This window comes from Sinohyriopsis cumingii, chromosome 15, assembly GCF_028554795.1.
Source record: "Sinohyriopsis cumingii isolate HCF-2022 chromosome 15, ASM2855479v2, whole genome shotgun sequence".
Taxonomy (NCBI): domain Eukaryota; kingdom Metazoa; phylum Mollusca; class Bivalvia; order Unionida; family Unionidae; genus Sinohyriopsis; species Sinohyriopsis cumingii.
The window spans coordinates 49,962,857-49,983,381 of record NC_142975.1 but is presented as its reverse complement, the minus strand read 5'-3'; the positions used below and the strand labels follow the sequence as shown (position 1 = coordinate 49,983,381).

At 35.7% G+C, this 20,525-nt stretch overlaps 1 protein-coding gene and 1 long non-coding RNA gene across 2 annotated transcripts in view; one reads left to right on the top strand and one right to left on the bottom strand.

The window, feature by feature from the left end:
• LOC149781775 (nucleolar complex protein 2 homolog) overlaps window positions 1-20,525 on the top strand; it is a 291,740-nt gene that overhangs the window by 233,480 nt on the left and 37,735 nt on the right. The gene's annotated exons all lie outside the window — the stretch shown is intronic.
• Window positions 7,600-14,309, bottom strand: LOC149781777 (uncharacterized). The gene is made up of 2 exons (XR_016414783.1): window positions 13,872-14,309; window positions 7,600-10,076 (listed from the first exon to the last, which is right to left on the bottom strand). It is a non-coding gene; the product is annotated as an uncharacterized LOC149781777 (long non-coding RNA).

The following is a 20,525-nucleotide window of genomic DNA, read 5'->3' as shown; positions in this document are numbered from 1 at the left end:
GAACTGGTCTGTTTCCAAATAAATTTTATGTTATGAGTTCTGGCATATAAGTACATATTCGTCCGAAGTACACCTGTTGGTAACTTCGGATGCGAACATGACAGCTTCATCTTAGTTTAAAATCTTCAATCTAATGGAAGAACAAACCGACATCCCCCCCCCGCCCCCCAAAAAACCATCGTCAGTTTAGAAACCCGTTTTCTCGATTTTAGACCAAATATGTCATTTGAATAATATTGATAGATACCTGCTCAAGCGGCAATATATTTTTGTTTTCGAATTTTGGAACCAGCGGAGTTTTATTTATATGACAGATTGATTGCAAACATATCAACCAACCGTCCATATTTCTGGCACACTGTTTTTCATTATAATGAAGGTTGCGTAGGGAATTAATTGTTTCGATACCCTTCCAATACCGCATGTTGATTTATGGTTTTAGCTTTTCACTTTAGTTTAATATATGAAGACGTATAACTCCAGAAGATTAATTGTTGTAAATGAATTAATGCCTTTGCTTTCTTTCGATGAATATAGGTTAGTACGAACAATGAATAGCCGCGGGGAAACACGCGCAGGTAGTTAGTTTTGCTCTGCTTGTTTTTCTTCCATTTCCGGCAAGTCAAGCATACGGCCAATCGGGCAGGTCTTCAGTTGTGCAGACAGACGTTCTTTTTTTTACACGTGATTATAGTTTCCACCATGAAAAGCAAATCGTGATGATGACAGGATGATAAAGCGACACGTTGTGTTTAGAACAACAATGCAACCCTGTATTGTGACAAAATGAGTTTGTACAACAACTAGAGGTGTTCGTAATAAACTTGATCTGTTCTTTATTTTAATTAGTTCGGTACTATATCCGTGGTATAATGGTAATGTTTTTTTTTTTTTTTTTTTTTTTTTTTAACAGCAAACGTCAGCCTTTACAACAGAAACTTATTTTAGACAAAAAAAATTGTCCATAATAATTTAGAATTGTTTTCAGTTTGAATAGTATGTTTATTCAGGAGTTGTGACGCATCATTTGCTGGGAAAAGTGTTTGTGTGTGTCTGTGTGGCGCAGGTGAAATAACAAATTCCGCGGAAATACGTGTTGATTTGTCTTTTTTTGTGTTATGAGTAATACTTGCTCCAGAGAATTGATTGTGATTTGTTTATTTATCAGTTTATGTCTTTCTGTGCAGTCTCTTTTTGCGAAATTTTGTGCCTTGAATTATGTTCAGTCGTTTTTTTATATATCAGGGAAAAAGTTCCTTGTGTGACTGTGACGTAATTTGTCAGAAATAACAGGTAGAAATCTGCCACAGTTAAAAATTAAATAAGCATTTTGCACTTTTTACTTAAAAAGCTAGAAGTATTGTTTAGAAAATACCATTTCCGGTCATAGTGTTGTGTGTAAAGCAATATTGTCGAGTGTTAATCATTACATTTGAATTATATATTATTTCACCCTCACCTCTTATGACCATGTTTTCACCTCTACTGAACAGAATGATTCGATAACTCCATCAATATAATTACAGTAACGCTAGTAAAATGTTCTGCATTACTGTTAAAATAAAATTTATTTATTTTTATCTAAAAGCTGAATTAAAAAGGTTCAAAGGCAAAGGGAACATATTCACTATGTGTCCGCCAACCTTAATTTTCTGTACCGTCGCAGAGCCTGTGCTATAAAATGGATTTATAAATTGCAAGTTATGATAAATAATCAACGAAAGTAAGACCTCTCAGCGTAAGTGATCACTGACTTGCCCTGCATAATCACATAATGACCTTTGTTTGCTCGCCCCTCCTCAGCTTCTGAGGTTTCTTCTTCACTGGTCTTGGAAAGTGCAGAAAGTTAAACTGGACCAAGGCCAGTCACTTGTTGACTGAGGAGAGGTTTAATAGCAATAAGCCACTTTATATTGGCCACAACGCTGACGTTTAACCCAATAAAAGTACACAGTGTATTTTATAACAATGCAGAGGACACACGCATGAAGAAAGATGAAGGACACACGGTACTAATGATATGGAAAAATGGGAACGAACCTGGAAATGGGTGAGCCTAAAATAGAGTATATATGGGTTTGGCTCACCAGGATTGGTTGATAATGTAAGTTATGTTTTAGGAAAAAGAATCCTTTGAGAGCTTATACTAGTTGTAAGTGAAAAATAATTAGAGACATTGTTTTATTGATGGAATTTCAGTCCTGTAACAGTTTAGAGTTTGGAACACTCATTACCAAAATTAGCAACTGACTCTTTAGTGTGGAATTGAAAGCACGTGTTTCAAACACAAGCAGGTCCAGAAAATGCCGCGGCTCATATCCTTTCCTCCACATAAAAGCTGACATCCAGGTTTCATCTATACTGATAAATATAGGTTTGATCATGAGCATACAAAAGGTTTAAGTTATTGAATTTTTAATGTCATGGTGTTTGCATAGGTTTACTATGGGAACTGAATTAGTACCGTGAGTCCTGTAGACAGCTACAGCAATACAGTGACTCCACATATACAAGTGCCATTAACTTTACCATAAATGCAATCACGTGGTTCTATTTGTGGATAACAAGCAAAATTAATAGCTTTTGTAAACCACAGAGTGGCTTTCAGTGGGGTATTAAACACATATTCAGATATATCAGCTGTTGCCAAGAAAGGGGGAGGGGGAACAGTGTGTAGATTTGACTATGTTAGGTGGAGTGTTTAGCACTTTGGTTCATATCTAAGTAATACGTATATAAAATGTATACAATTTACCATTTATAGAGTAATTACAGTAAGCAGTATGATATTTCGTAGTTGTGTTTTGAAACGTAATGCTTTAGATGTGATCATTTAGGTCTCTTCCACGATGCTTAATGGTGATGACCTCTCATGACTTTGCATTCGACTAATTTCTTTCAGTGATTGTTTTGAAAGTTCATATTTTGCATTTTAATGGACTTATGTCTGCCTTACATTAGTTTTAAATTACATGTCTTCTGGGGGTAAGTTTAGGTATTTTTTGTCATTTAAATCTCTTTTTCTGTAATAATACATGGACATATAGATGGTCATTTTGACCGTTTACTCATTAATTGCATATGACAAGGCTGATAATATATTTTAGCATTAAATTTAAGAGCGATAAATGGTGATATAAAAAAGATGATTCATACTAGACAGCTTTATTTTAATATTTTCTGATTTTCTTAAATAAAGCTAAAATATTTCAATGTTGCCTGAAATGTACCATTGGTCTTTAGGTGAATATGAACTTGCAATATAATGTAATATTCACTAATGTATTCTTTGACAAGCAGAACTTTGCACATTGCTTACTTATGTATTGAACTACTTATTCCTAGGGCTGTCAAGGAAATCAAAGGTGAATATAGGACACACGGTACTAATGATATGGAAAAATGGGAACCAGCCTGGAAATGGGTGAACACAAAATAGAATATATGTTGGTTTGGCTGATCAGAATTGGTAAATAACGTAATTTATGTTTTAGGAAAAATAATCTTTTGAGAGCTTATCCTAGTTGTAAGTGAAAAAAATAGAGACATTGTTTTATTGATGGAATTTCAGTCCTTTAACAGTTAACAGTCTTGAGTTTGAAACACTGTTTACTAAAATTAGCTCCTCACTCTTTGGTGCGGAATTGAAAGCACATGTTTCAAACACGTGCAGGTCCAGAAAATGTCGCGGCTCATATCCTTTCATCAACACAGAAGCTGACATGCAGGTTTCATCTATACTGATAAATATAGGTTTGATCATGAGCACTAAAAAATTTAAGTTATTGAATTTTTAATATCATGGTATTTGCATAGGATTACTATGGGAACTGAATTAGTACCCGAGTCCCGAAGTCCACGTTTTAGAAAACTACGAAGTGTATACATGTTATGAAATGGGATGCTTTTTTCTAGTTGTGTGTCTTGAAACAGGTCAGCGGCGACATAAATAAAAGTTGATAAATTAATAATCTTTTAGAGACTTCGGTCTGGGTCTATTTCAAAAGGATAAAAATTAATATAAGTACGTTTACAATTGTCTGTTCTAATCGACTTGACTTATGTGGGATGCGTCCTTGTAATAGTGTGTGTGTGTGTGTGTGATTATGATTTTTAACGTAGCTTTAACAATTTTTCAGTCATATCGCTACGATGTCTGCAGTGTGGCAGTTTATAGTGATGTCTAGCACTGTGGCATCATGCCGCAGATATGTAGCATGATGTCACATCATCCTGACACAAGGCCAACCAGTCCTAATACTAACCTCTTGATGCTGAGCGCCAAGCGAGGCAGCTGTTAGTACCATTGGTGTAAGTCTTTGGCAGTAGTAAGTCGGGGATCGAACCCACGACCTCCCGCATCCGAAGCGGACCCTCTTACCACTAGGCCACCGGAACGGTCTGCTTGTAACAGTACTTCTCTTTCTGAATACATAATGTCGAAAAATAATTAACTGTAAACGAGGGGGAATGTGTACCTTATTTAACTTTGATTACCATAGTTTCACATGTATTGGCTAAATATACACGAACATGGACTCATTATATGTCTGACGGACCTCAAGATCGAAATTGATACAAAAACTTGTATTCATTATATGTCTGATGGACCTCAAGATCGATAATTGATGCAAAGCATGGATGAACTCATTGTATGTCTGATGGACCTCAAGATCGAAATTGATACAAAAGCATGTACTCGTGTGTGTTGTGTGATTTAGATTTTTAATGTAGCTTTAGCAATTTTTCAGTCATATCGCTACGATGTCTGCAGTGTGACAGTTTATAGTGATTTCTAGCACTGGGGCATCAAGTCGCAGACATGTAGCATGACGTCTCTCCCAGTCACATTATTCTGACACCAGGCCGACCAGTCCTAACACTAAACTCTTAATGCTGAGCGCCAAGCGAGGCAGCTGTTAGTACCGTTTTTGTAAGTCTTTGGTATGACTCGACTGGGATTTGAACCCGCGATCTCCCGCATCCGAGGCGGACGCTTTAAACACTAGGCCACCGGAGCTGTCGACTCATATGCCTGATGGACCTGAAGATCGAAATTGATACAAAAGCATGGACTCGTTATATGTATGATGGGCCTTAAGATAGAAATTGATACAAAAGCATGGACTCGTTATATGTATGATGGACATCAAGATCGAAATTGATACAAAAGCATGGACTCGTTATATGTATGATGGGCCTTAAGATCGAATTTGATACAAAAGCATGGACTCGTCATATGTATGATGGGCCTTAAGATCGAATTTGATACAAAAGCATGGATTCGTCATATGTATGATGGGCCTTAAGATCGAAATTGATACAAAAGCATGGACTCGTTGTATGCATGATGGACATCAAGATTGAAATTCATCTAATACAAATTATTTGTCATATCGTAGTCTCCCAACCATTCGAGACTTGTAGCCCCAAGAAAGGTTAAGTTAGAAGTCTGTATCAAATTTAAAACCCTTTGCATTCACATTTGCTGATGAAAACCTTCGCACCAAAAAGCATTGCATAAATTGTACAGGCCTATTTGACTTGAATGTCGTTGTTGTTGTAGGTACAAGGCCATTTTTCAGCACATTATAGGCAATGCATGGCCGCCAGTATAATCGGTATTGAAAGAACGCAACATAACTCAGGTAAGAACCACCGAAGCAAAGGAAGTAATTGGCAAACTGCCGAGCCTGAGACTACAAACACAAGCGAGAAGCTGTGAAATTGCAGTGGTCGGTAAAGGCGATCGCGCGAGATCACTCGGCCACCCGTGGCTTTCTGTCTTGAATGAATTTTAAAAAAATCTAAAATGAAAATGCAGCAGTCATCAACATACATTGCAGAAATAGGCATACAGAAAATGTAAAGACCCCATAACAAGTATGTATATGCATATAAATAATTTAGTTAAAGCTCACATGCATCATCGTCATCATAGTCGTCTTCGTCTTTTGTTACTTGAGGGTTACGTTTGTAGGTTGGTGGTTCAAGGTACAGAAGTTTCGCATATCTATATTGTAATGCCTTTAATATTTCACGTCAAATTATTAACTTTTGAGTCAGTTTTTGTTTTTCTTCGCATTTTATCAGTATGTGGGTAGCATACTAATATATCACAAGAGAGAGAGAGAGAGAGAGAGAGAGAGAGAGAGAGAGAGAGTTGTTTATGTTTGAAAATACACAAGGCATCAACGAACATAACATTTGTACATTGCAGAGTAAAGAAATCTATTTTATTCTGAAATTATATGCCTGACGCTCAAATATTTTTTGGTATTCATACGTCAATTGTAATGTACGTCATTGAGTGCTGTAACAAAAGTCCACCGTCTTGTATTCAAATGTACCTTTGTGTGTGAATGACTGTCACCTGAATACTATTGCCCACAAATCAAAGTGAATTCTTTTGATAACGCCACGCATAAAAGATACTACCGCTTTAAGTAAATATTATGGTTGTATTGATGAGAAGAATTAAGAATAAAACCCATTCAGATCACTTTTATGGATAACTGGGTTCAGACGAGAGAGAGAGAGAGAGAGAGAGAGAGAGAGATATTCATGGTATATTATTTCTTAGCCCACGACCATGTAGTTATGTCACCGTTGTTTGACCACTTCCAAGATGCACACTCGGAAAAGAAAAGGTCAATTTCGTGGCATTACGAGGCATTCAGACAATAAATTGATGACATAAAGCCAGACATTCGTGCATTTAACCGATGTCGTACAAAAAGGCGTTCATACATTTAACCGATGTCGTACAAATAGGCATTCAGACTTTTAACCGATGTCGTACAAATGTGCATTCCTACATTTAACAGATGTCATACAAATAGGCATTCAGACATTTAACCGATGTCGTACAGATAGGCATTCATACATTTATCACGATGTCATACAAATAGGTTTTCAGACATATAACCGATGCCGTACAAATCGGCATTCAGTCATTTAACCAGTGTCATACAAATAGGCTTTCAGACATTTAACCGATGTCGTACAAATATGCATTCAGACATTTAACCGATGTCGTACAAATAGGCATTCAGACATATAACCGATGTCGTACAAATCGGCATTCAGACATTTAACCAATGTCATACAAATAGGCTTTTAGACATTTAACCGATGTCGTACAAATAGGCGTTCGAACATTTAACCGATGTCATACAAATAGGCTTTCAGACATTTAACCGATGTGGTACAAATAGGCTTTCAGACATTTAACCGATGTCGTACAAACAGGCATTCAGACATTTTATCGATGTTGTACAAATAGACATTCAGACATTTAGTCGATGTCGTACAAATAGACATTCAGACATTTAACCGATATAGGAAAACCAGGCATTCACATATTTAACTGACCAAGTATTAAAATATTTAAGCAATATCGCAAAACCAGGCATTCAGACATTTAACTGATGTCATGCAAATAGGCATTCAGAGATTTAACCTATGTAGTAAAACGATTCATGGTCGTATAAACGATGTCATCAGCATCATCATCATCATCAGCATCATCATCATCATGATGTGACTAAATTGTTTGGTTAGTAGGTTGGTGGTAGGGGCTACTAAAGACCCGAACTGTAATATTGTAGTGCCTTTAATTCTTGACGTTTGTGAAGCATGAACTTTTAAATATTTTCATTTTCTTGTATGTGCGCCAGTCTAGTGTATAATGTCTTATTACTTAAATGAGAGGGGTGGGTGGGGGAGCGTGGGATAGCATTTGAACACATACGAGGTATTGACGAACATACTTTTTCTACATTGTAGAATTTAAAATATCTTTTGTATTCGAAAATGAAATACCTCACGCTTATATTTTAATTTTCTATGCTTCGGTCAATTGCAAGTACGTCACTGAGTGTTATCAAGTATGTCACTCTCTTGGATTGTCTGTGGCATTCAGATGTGCCATACAATTTCGTCTAGAAGGTTATCTTTCATCTGAATAACTGTGTCGATAAATTAGGGCGTATTTCATTTTGAACACACCGCTTAAAGCAAATATTATGAATGTATTGCTGACAAGATTTACAAAAGGAACTTTTAAATGTCATCTATAAGCAAGAATGTAGTTTGACATCGATGCTAGAGTAAAGAACTGCAAATTATTTTTTATTCATATTTCTGAAAGTATTTTCTGCAATTCTTGGCCCTTTATTTTTTAAAATTTGTATGGATAATAACTGTGAGAACTCCTACTTTCACAAACATTCATCATTATAAATGACCGACACAGATCCTGACGAGCCGATAATCGTTTCAGTAGGTTCCAGTGCGATGCAATAAAGAAAATAAATATTCTCATAGAACACGGGAAGAGATTAGATGATTGTGTCTCCATTTTGCGCCATCACATTTTAAGTCGTCGTAAATTTCTCAGCAAATTATGGTATAATACATGATACATCAGACTGATTAACATGACAAGCTCTATCTAAAACTAACTGGAATTTCAAAATCAAATACAGCATGAATGCATTATATCCCGAAATACTCGACTGTCGCAGAACAAATCCATTAGGACTCGGGATTTGTCCATCTGGAGATAAATCAGTCGGTATACGATACAAATGTATATTATACATCCTGCTGTGCAGTATTTCTTTTTCAGAAACAAAAGCAAAAAACAATTGTCTTCACAATTTATAAACTACCATGAGTCATATATATATATATATATATATATATATATATATATATATATATATATATATATATATATATATATATATATATATATATATATATATATATATATATATATATATAATGGTTACATGAAAAATATACCAGTTTGTCTAACAGATCGTTTGTTATATCTGATAAAAGCAAGTTGGTACTCATTAATACAACAAAATAAAAATGGCGGCCTGCATTTTGATTGTAACTTTCATAGCATAAATAGCTGAAGATGTGTATCATTACTATAATGAACCTGTGACCTTCGTTCTTGTTATGCAGCATAGGGAATTTTTAGAAGGTAACGGCCATGACATTTAAGTAAATGTGACACGAAAAGTATATTTTCTAATACCTAATACACATTTATGATATCTGAGATCACATAATATAATATTTAACCTTACGTGCGTGCTTAACAGTGAAAGGTTTTTAAAACCTTTCAGTTTTTCGTTAAAAATTCATGGGCTTTTGACTTTCATCTTCAAAACCAATGCTGCAGAAACCATTATAAAGATTAAGCACCATCTTGAATTTGCATTGGGCATCTTATTCTCTTTTTCTGGCTGAAAAAGGAGGAATGCTTGAAGAAACACTAAACTTTCCGAGGTATTTTCTAGACGAAATGCGAAGAATCTAATCAACATAATATAATGACACCATGAAAATATTAACCAGAAGTACCTGCATATTACAGGTAAACAATTTATTTATACCGATGCGAAGATGACTGATAAGAGTTTGACTGTTGAGGCAGAGAGAGGTGATTAGTGACGTATGTTAGGAAACATGATGAATAATTCAAGTCCTTGGTGCATGGAAAGGCCTTCTCAAAGCGAAATGTGATGAAGACGTCCAATCCTCGTTGCATGGAAAGAGCCTTTCCAAAGCGAAACGTGATGAAGAATTCCAATTCTTGGTGCTTGGAATGGGCTTTCTCGTGAAGAATTCCAATCCTTTGTGCATGGAAAGGGCCTTTCCTTGAGGAATTCCAATCCTTGGTGCATGGAAGAGGCCTTCCCATGAAGAGTTTCAGTCATTGGTCCATGGAAAGGGCTTTCCCATGAATTTCAATCCATGGTGGATAGAAAGGTTCTTCCCATTAGGAATTCCCAAAAAGACCTTCGAATGAAGAATGCCAATTCTTGGTGCAAGGAAAAGGTTTTCCCATCAAGAGTTCCAGTCCGCGTTGCATGGAAAAAGCCTTACCATGAATAATTCCAATTCTTGGTGCATGAAAAAGACCTTCCGAGGAAGAATTTCAATCCAAGATGCACGGAAAGGCCTACTCGTGGATAATTCCAATTCTTGGTGCATGCAAAGGGCATTCAGATGAAGAATCCCAATCCTTGATGCATGGAAAGAGCCTTCCCAATCTAAAGAGGGAAACATAGATTGTCATCAGAGGACGTACATAGAGAGAACATCAGAACTGATGGAAATGCAATGCACATACAGTTTTGAAAGGGTAACAACAGCGCATGACCAGGCGTTTATTGTTAGCAGGTTGAAAGGATGTGTACAACGAAGTGTGCAAAATCACCGTTGTAAAGGATGTACACGAGCTAGAAAGAGACTGATAATCACACCATTAATGAATGTAGCACTTTAGCCCTTTCTGAGTAAAAACAAATTGCACTACACATGAGCCCTATCATTATACTGACATATGTCACATAAACATTCAGTCTGATTAATATCGAGATCTGCTTTTAAAAAGTAGAGCTTTGGAATTCCCTGTTCACATCTTTTTGGTAACCATTCAGTTAAAGTGTTGCATACGTTGTTGAAGAGTTGTTGGAAACGCCGTATTCCGAATGAAGCTTTTCACTTTCTCAAATGTGGAAGGTGTAATTAGAGTGGTGAATCGAAAGATCAATATAATCTGACCTCCTGTCGCTGTCAGTAAATTTCCTTTATGTCAGAGAGTTCCATAAAAATCAGACTGAGAAATTTGGATTTGCGTGCACAGTAGTATTATCATACGGCAGAAAAAGTAGATGAGTACAACCAAACAAGATTGCGAGATTCGCTCGGACCACAGGATACAGTACAAGAGATTTGATATTGTACTGATCGACAGGGAGAGCAATCCAATCACAGAGACCGCAATTATCATGGGGTTTCTGAACGCACCGTCCAATAAGCGAGAGACAAAGTAACAAAATTCTGTACGTGGTGACCTGTAAATTATGTAAACCCAGGCAGAGATTATACCAATCGATGTTTGAGCTCTGGGAAGATGAACTCCATAAAGTTGGTGACAACATGAGCACACCTGCAGCACTAAAGGTAGACTTTCTAAAGAGATTTTTACCAATCGATTTGCGAACTGGAGGAGGTATACCTCATAAGGTATAGGACAACTTGCTCTGTGAACGCTAAAGTTGTATCCGGTAAAGCAGGTGTCGACTTGAGTACGCCGACAGCATTACAGCATTGTTTTTGTTTGTTTATATATATATATATATATATATATATATATATATATATATATATATATATATATATATATATATATATATATATATATATATATATATATATATATATACATATATAGATCTGTACTCCTTGGAATAGCAGAAATACCGTGAAATTTTCTTACGACCTTAAGTCACAGGATGTGGTCAGATCTCAGAAGAAACTGTTGTACAGAAATCGACTCATTAACCTGTATACTAAATGCATCAGCGACGCCATACAGGAATAATGACTGCAGGATTAGTTTCTACTAGTTTTTGTTGGATGAGAATGGAACTTTGAAAACGTTGGTTTGTAATGTTTTTCTTACGTGTTTAACGCTATTTATGAAGAGATACATGTCGGGCAGTATATTTGGTGGAGGAAGAACCAGGTGAAATCACAAGAAGGACCACCGAGCCACGGGAAACTTCTTGCAAACTTTACCGCTCCGGTGGCCTAGTGGTTAGAGCGTCCGCCTCGGATGCGGGAGGTCGTGGGTTCGATCCCCGGCCGAGTCATACCAGAGACTTAAAATATGGTACTAACAGCTGCCTCGCTTGGCGTTCAGCATTAAGAGGTTAGTGTTAGAACTGGTCGGCCTGGTGTCAGGATAATGTGACTGGGTGGGACATCATGCTACATGTCTGCGGCATGATGCCCCAGTGCTAGACATCACTATAAACTGCCACATTGCAGACATCGTAGCGATATGACTGAAAAATTGTTAAAGCTACGTTAAAAATCAAAATCACATCACAACACACATCACATCTTGCAAACTTTCTCAGACATCCACGTTGGCCGAACCCAAGACTCGAACCCACGCGGGCAATAGGTAGATGTCAGTGATCTGTAAAGGCCAGCGCCTTAGACCACTCGACCACAATAGATATGAACCATAAAAAAGAGGATAAATCAATATGAATTTATCAGGTTTAATACCACATCAATACAACATAGTTCCTAGCAAAAGCCAGGTAGAAACACGATACAGTTGTAACATCTGGCAAATTCAGCTGATAAATATTGTATGTCCCGTAAAGAACATGATGAAATATAAACATGTTGCAAGAACTCCCATGACATGTACATAAGGTAAGAGATGCTATATATATTTTATGTTTACCTTCCAAACGCGCTGAGATAATTTGCTTCGTCTAGTTTGCACAAAATTGGCCGTTTTTATGCTTGCGGCGCTGGATTGACATTTGGAGAGTGATATTTATGTACCATGATTATTTTCAGTTAGAAAACTATGTGAATGGCTTGCATTTTATTGGATGGGACAATTCTGTTTGAGTTCTGGATCAAAAGGTGAGATGTCAAAGCCCCTATGCAAAAATAAAATAAATAATTAGTTTTTCGAAAAACAGCACTAGTTTTTCATCATATATAAGGAACGGTTACACTCCAAAGCAACAGCAACGTACGTGGTACTTTTTTACCTGTAGTATTGTGGCACTCTCAGTTTTGATTTAAACAGATTTATTAAATGTGTCAGTTGTTTGCATCAGCATTCTTATTCAGTACATATTGTATCACTGTTTTCACATTCAGTGTGCAAAAGTGCATATAATTTATTACAAACCGTCTATGCACTTGTACCTACCTATTTACCTACATACGTACATGTTCACATACATACGGATAGACAGACACATCGGTTTACTTCAGTGCTGAAATACTTTACCACCAATTCACCACAGTCCCTTCCATTCCGCTATTTATGTAAAATGAAAAATATTCCCAGTGAGTTTTATCCTTCCCTAATGCGTCATGTAATATCACTTTTCGACCAGCACATTTTAAAATTTAACAGATTTAAAAAAATTCAAATTGAAAATGAAATGTTTAATGCATCCTAATGTTTATGTTCGTTTATTTAAGATCACGGTGTTACATCATGTATTTACAGGATAAATTACACGTAGTGGAAAAGCACGTAGTTTCTAAAGGTTTGGAATTCCTCTCCATAGAAATAGAATGTCTACCTATGTTTTTATGATAACTATTGCAGACAGTATGGTAAGCAATTACAAGGTTATTCAACTTGAAAAGATAATAGCCATCAGGTTTTGATGATCTAAGTATGCATCATTCTGATAATGAAAATTCTTTATGAAAGATAACATAAAGCATGCGCAAATGGCTTATCTTCACCCTAGTGAAACATTGCTTGGAAGCGGCCCAAAAGGCTCAGCTTGTTTTTTAACATGCGATGAGTAGTTAGATTGACTAGATCGTACAGACTTATACACCAGAAAATTCCTTTTTACATTCACGTAACTTATGGAATGATTAGGATTAAATAAAATTTACATGCATTAATTCTAATCTTGTATGAAACTGAAAGTATTTTTTTACACGCAAGGGGGCTTGGAACTGAGCGAATGAAACATATGCTTCATCTTAGATTGAAGGCCATTGTTTTCCCCTATTTCCACTGAGTTTATCGCTTAACCTTGCTGTGGAATCAGGTCGTTATGAAAAGATAGTCAAAGAAGAGAGGTTTTGTGTATTTTCTAATCAAAATATGATTGAAACAATGTCACTTCCTCTTTGTGTCCTTTAAATTGTGACCTTTGAAAGAAATGTTTACACAAGAAATTCTGCTTTTGTCCTCATTCCGTACATTTTCATATTTCTTAGTTTCTCAATCAAAAGATTAAATTACTGGACATGCTTGATACATTAAATAAAATTACCTGGTTGATCCTGTCTTGATCACTTCTGTCTTGATCATTTCTGTCTTGATCACTCCTGTCTTGATCACTTCTGTCTTGATCACTCCTGTCTTGATCACTCCTGTCTTTGATCACTTTTGTGTATTGACCCCATCTGTATCTTTATAATTTTTGTATATTGACCCCTTCAATATCTTTGTCACTTGAGTCTTTGATCACTTTTGAATCTTCACTCCATCTGTCTTCGATCACTTTTGTACACTGATCCCATCTGTTTGTTGATCATTTTTGGATTTGGACCCCTTCTATATCTTGATGACTTCTGTTTTTGCTTGCTCCTTGATAAATGCTAGTTGTAGACATGAAAATAAAATGTCAATACATATGCTCATTGTTTTAACACAGGCTATACACGTGTTGTATGTTTACAACTGAATAAGCTATTTTGTACCACATGAATTCCAACTGGCATTGCTTGCAGATAAGTAATAACCAGATGATTGTACAGAGATTATGGTCTGCGATTATAAAGGAATGACTGCCCATAACCGTTGTATTTTGGTCAACTGTGACTTACCGCGATGTATAAAGCTTGATAACTATTTTTTATCTTGATCTCATCTGTATCTTGAGTACTCTCGTATATTCATCCCTTATGTATCTTAGTCACTTTATATATTAACCTCTTCTGTATTTTGGTCACCTTTATGATTGACCCCATCTGCATATTGATCAGTTTTGTATATTGATCTCTTCTGTGTCTTAATCACTTTCGAATATTGACCCCTTCTGTGTATTTATAACTTTTGTATTATTGACGCCCACTGTATCATGATCAGTTTATATATTGACTGCATCTGTATCTTGATCAATTTGTATATTGACCCCTTCTGTATCTTGATCAATTTGTATATTGACCCCTTCTGTATCTTGATCAATTTGTGTATTGACCCCTTCTGTATCTTGATCTTTTTGTATATTGACCCTTCTGTATCTTGATCACGTTTGCATATTGACCCCATCTTTATCTTAATCACTTTATATATTGACTCCAATTGTATCTTGATTACTTTTTTATATTGACCCCATCTTTAAAGTGGTCACTTTTGTATGTTGAGCCCTTGTGTATCTTTACCACTTTTGTATATTGACAATATCAGCAAAATCTTGCGCGATTTCGGTAATGAGCGAGATTATGAGATAATAATGATGTCATCTTGCATCAGATTGGTTAACATTGTTACTTCTTTGGAGCATATTTTTCTGATATGACTTTGATCTATATGCTTATATAGTTAAAACATCGGTCGCTATCAATACACTCATACTAATTAGCTAACTAATGAGCTAATCTGCATCGGATTGACCAAAATTTGTATCTTCATGGAAGCCATATTTCTGAGCTAATTTAGATTAAAATTGAAATATGAGCTTACATCACGAAAATCTTGCATTGGTTCAGTAATGAGTGAGATCAATGCATATTAATTAGTCAGTCTTGCTCTTTTGATAATTTGACCATCTTATTTATCTGTGGGACAGATTTCTAACCCAGTTTTAGTAAATTTGAAATATGTGCTTTTATCATGGAGATCTCGAAAGAGTTCGATAATAAGCGAGATCCGCGTATATTAATGAGGTAATATTATATCTGATTAGTTTCAGGATAATGTGACTGGGTGAGACATGATGCTACATGTCTACGGCATGATAACCCAGTGCTAGACATCACTATAAACTGCCACACTGCAGACATCGTAGATATATGATTGGAATATTGTTAAAGCTTCGTTAACAATCCAAAAGCACACACACAAATAAAGACGATCGATAGTTACACATTTTAAGATGAATAATCACATATATTGATGGAAGAGAAATCAGAAAAGTATACTTGATTGAATGAAAGAAGGGCGAAAAAGGAAGTAGTTGAATAGAAAAAAAGAGCATGTTTTCAATAAATAGATGTTGTTAAATTTGATAATAACTTCAGAAAGACAGTGGATTGACTTCACTTTGTCAAATAGATACCAATGACGAGTCTTTTAGGAACAAGATAAACTACTGGGTCATATATTCAGAAACCATTGAGGAAAGAAAGGTTAAATTCATACCAAATATTATTGTTTTGAAATGAAATCTGATTATTATTCACTTGCTCTTCTGACGCTATTCTGCTATAAAGAACTACAAAAGAAAGAGCGAAAGGACGTATTGGTGAACATCGGTAACAGACTGTAAATATTTCGACATGATGTTCAATAATCAGAGGTGGGGTGTTTTTTTAACACTGTATAACACGCTATCAGATATCCTTTTGATGTATATATAAGCTACAAAGTGTATGAACTTTCACTTTCAGCAATTTAGAAATTTCGAATACATTTTGTCTGATTAGTAGAATATGTATTTAGTGGAAATCTGCAGCGAAGCTGAGGCAGACCATGGATGTAAGACTCTTTCGTTGAAATGGTGTTCCTATGTGAAGCTGAAACAATGTGATTTGGTTTGGCTGGCTAATTTGTAAATTGAATTTGATAAATTAAGGAACTTTTGTTTTTCAAAATAACTATAGGGTAAATAAACATAATAATAGAGTTATTGGGTAATTGAAACTCGGCTGTCTCCATTTTGTGCTGCAAAGTTATATTTTCTCAAATTTCGATACAACATGATAACAATAGTTTTGTCATAAAGTTGGATTATTCCTTAAACAGGTCGTGGCTTTTATGCTGAACCAACACTACCACCAACCTCTCTTTATACATGCAAATTTGATAGCAAGGGCTATTTTGAATATTTTCTTGTGACAAGGCGGCTAAAAGAATCAGCATGTGCCATATGCATGATTAAAGTTCACTAGTACTATAACAAGTTAGGATACTTTTTATCGTCCCTTAACCGTCTCGATTTTTAGATATATATACCTCTGTAACAGACATACGTTCACACATAAGCCAAGTTGGCGGTTCAGTTGCGGCCCAAATTACGCATTTGATCTCCATTGCTAGTCTAATCGTGACAGGAACTCACAAAACAAGCCATCCTATTTACTAGCCTGAAGTAAATGCAAATCACTACAGATTTAGCTTATGTGTGAATTTATAAACACTAGGCTTATCGTAATTAACCTCATGCCTTCTTCCTTTCAAAATCAGGAGAGGTATCAAAATACGAAACTATCCAGTGAGAGCTAACGGTTGGAAAACATCATATTTAATATGTTATTTAGATGTTTAAGGGAGGCAACTCGAGATATCACTAACCATTTTGAAGTATAGGTCTCGCACAACTATTTTAGTTTACGCTCTGTTATCATATAAAGTATTTCGAAATAAAAGTTTAAAAAATCTTTTAAATTTCGTTGTGTACAACAGTTTTTAAATAGTTTAGACGCAGTACAATGTGAAAATGAAAACGTGTTGCGCAGTATTTAATTGAACTTATGACCTCTTGAAATTGTCCTGCATTAAAAGTGCACGCAAACAAGGTACTTTCATTTGATCAAGCCCACACAACTTCCGTTTAATAATCAGCTTGGTACCATCGTCTCAATACATTTTGACATGATGTATATCTGCAAATTCCAGCAAATCTTTCTATCTGACAGGAAAAATCCAATCTGTTCACAGATATTTCACAATGTAACGATTCCTTTGTCCTAAAAATCTAGTTTCACTCAATGAACAAGACATAAAAGTACCTTAAGGTCATCCCACATATGCACAGCATAAAAAGAATACTACTGCTTCACATCGATTCCTGACCTAGTTCTGCTTCTCCATTTTACTAAGTTTTTTGGTGTTTTTGTTTCAGTGTTTTTGGGGTTTTTTTTATATCTTGCAAGCCAAACATTATTTAAAGGTGTGCGTTCAAGGTTTTTGGAGAGCTAATACTTGTAACTTAACTGCTTCCAAGCAGCAGGATCGTGTATTTCAGTAACTGCATCTAGTGAGCTTAGTAGATAGCTATTGCAGATATTATCATGGTTAAAGATCAGTGTTTTGATTAGGTTTTATTCGAAAACCAGTCATGAAGTGTTTCTGTTGAACGCATCATATTGACAACATTTTTTAATAGGGTTAGGGTCCAAGTTCTGCCAACTGCTTTATTTATAGCCACACCATTAAACTATTACTATAAAAATAAATCACGCAGCAGTTCAGTGGTAATTTGTCTGCGTTATTTATAGCCTCTGAAACAATCTGATGAAAACCGAGTTTACTGCGAACTAAATTCATACCATTGTCGACTAATATGCTATTTTTTTCCAATGAAGGACCTTATTGCTGGTAAATTGATGCTTTGCACCAAGTTTTTCTTTTCATAGCTCATATTGATTGATATTAACTCAAATTCCCCGAGCCTTGCGTCATGCCACAGATTGGTATCTAGAAAATGCCAGGAAGAGAGATCTATATTTAGCAAGAAGAAACTGTTTTTATTCCCGATGGAAGTTAGGCAGGCTTTACATGTTTTACATGGGATTCTATTTTAGTAGTCTAACTTGATCGAGCATTAGTTTAAGAATTTCGGATTGAAATTGAACTTTTGCCAGAGTGTAAATAAAAGCTAAAGCATTCGTAGAGTGTCAAATTCGGTCGAGATCCTGAAGTGCAAGAATTCTATTCCTTCACAGGTGATTTGCAATCCAGAAATTGTGCCCCCCTCCACCTGACTCTGTATGATCTGTGCCTGGTTAAAGAACTTATTTGCTATTTTATTAATCATTTTATTTTTGTTGGATGAATTTTAAAAGATTTTATTTATTGCTTAATTTTGTATTGTATGGGGGGTGGGGGTGGTGAGTATCGTAACAGGACTAGGAAATCCATACATCGAAAACATTTGTTTGTAAATATATGCATATGTGCACTGTGTACAATCCCACGAGATATATGTATATTTTCATTCTGTACAATCCCATGCGATATAGGCATATTTTCATTCTGGACAATCACATGAGATATAGGCATAGTTTAATTCTGTACAATCCCATGAGATATATGCATACTTACATTCTGTACAATCCCATGAGATATACGCATATTTACATTCCGTACAATCCCATGAGCTAAAGGCATACTTACATTCTGTACAATCCCATGAGATATAGGCATATTTTAATTCTGTACAATCCCATGAGATATATGCATACTTACATTCTGTACAATCCCATGAGATATACGCATATTTACATTCCGTACAATCCCATGAGCTATATGCATACTTAATTCTGTACAATCACATGAGATATAGGCATATTTTAATTCTGTACAATCCCATGAGATATATGCATACTTACATTCTGTACAATCCCATGAGATATATGCATATTTACATTCCGTACAATCCCATGAGCTATAGGCATACTTACATTCTGTACAATCCCACGAGATATTACCCCATAAGTCAAACCGGGGTTGGCATACGTTGAGCGTACACAGAAGATTATGCAGTTGAGAACATACGGGCGATTCTGTATAAATGTGATATTTCTCATCTTGATATTTTTTAAAATATAGTTTAATTGGCACAGTATTGCGGTGATGCGCACATAACATCACATCCATCCATCCATCCATCCATCCCATCCATCCAGCCATCCATCCATCTAAATATATAACCTGCCCATTTCAGATTCTCAGTATTCACTTACTTGGGCATAGTCACCCACCCACCCACCTTTTCTTTTCATTTCTACTTTTGCCACTAGTGTTTCAACACCAGAATTCTATTCAGGCGTTATTATTATTATTATTATTATTATTATTGGTTCTTTTTCTAATTTTTACCTGACCTGCATAAAGTGGGGAAGAACCGTTATTTTCCGAGCCCGCCCCCCCCCCCCCCCCCGCATCAACGTCAGGTCTGGTGTCTCCTGTATAAATATCTACAGCCTCACTACATATCCACCACTCATTTTTCTTAGGTCCAAAAGAAACGGTTTGGATTAGGTTTCATAGCACCTACTCTTTGGGAAGGGGACTAATTGTGCTGACATTTTTGTACATACATATTTATATTAATTGTACATTCTTCGTTAAGTTTTTAAAATTACGTCTGGGTTTTTGCACACTTTATATACACATATACACCTGCAATCACGAAACATGGTGAGAGATGCAGCTTCATGAACACTAAACCCTCATCACAGACTTGTATCATTTTGACCCGTATACCCATATTTTAGGCTTCACTGACATCTTGATGACTATTTCACCCTCATCTCGAAAAAATGTTACTATGACCCACATTCCATTCTTCTATGAGTCGGGTTTGATCTAAAGCACTGCTCATGCAAGAATAATAAAAATAGATGATTGTATGCATTTCTGCTAGTACGTTTGCAACACACAAAGTGAACGTGACCTGCTTTTCACATTTTATTGACTTATGTTAAGATTTTTTTTTTTGCGTTCATCTCGTGACCGCATAGATTCTTGTAAAAATAATATTATTTATTTATTTATTTGTTACCTTCTGCATAATACTGTTATACCGCGAATCATAATACTTCGTGATAGAGTGCATCGTTGTGAATAATAAACTCTTATCACAAAAATAGATCAATACAGCCTACATTTCACGCTTTACTGATTTTGGTATTATTTTGTGTTTTGACTGTTCATGAGCTAGTAACCTCATCCCTTATACATATTATCCTACATGAAA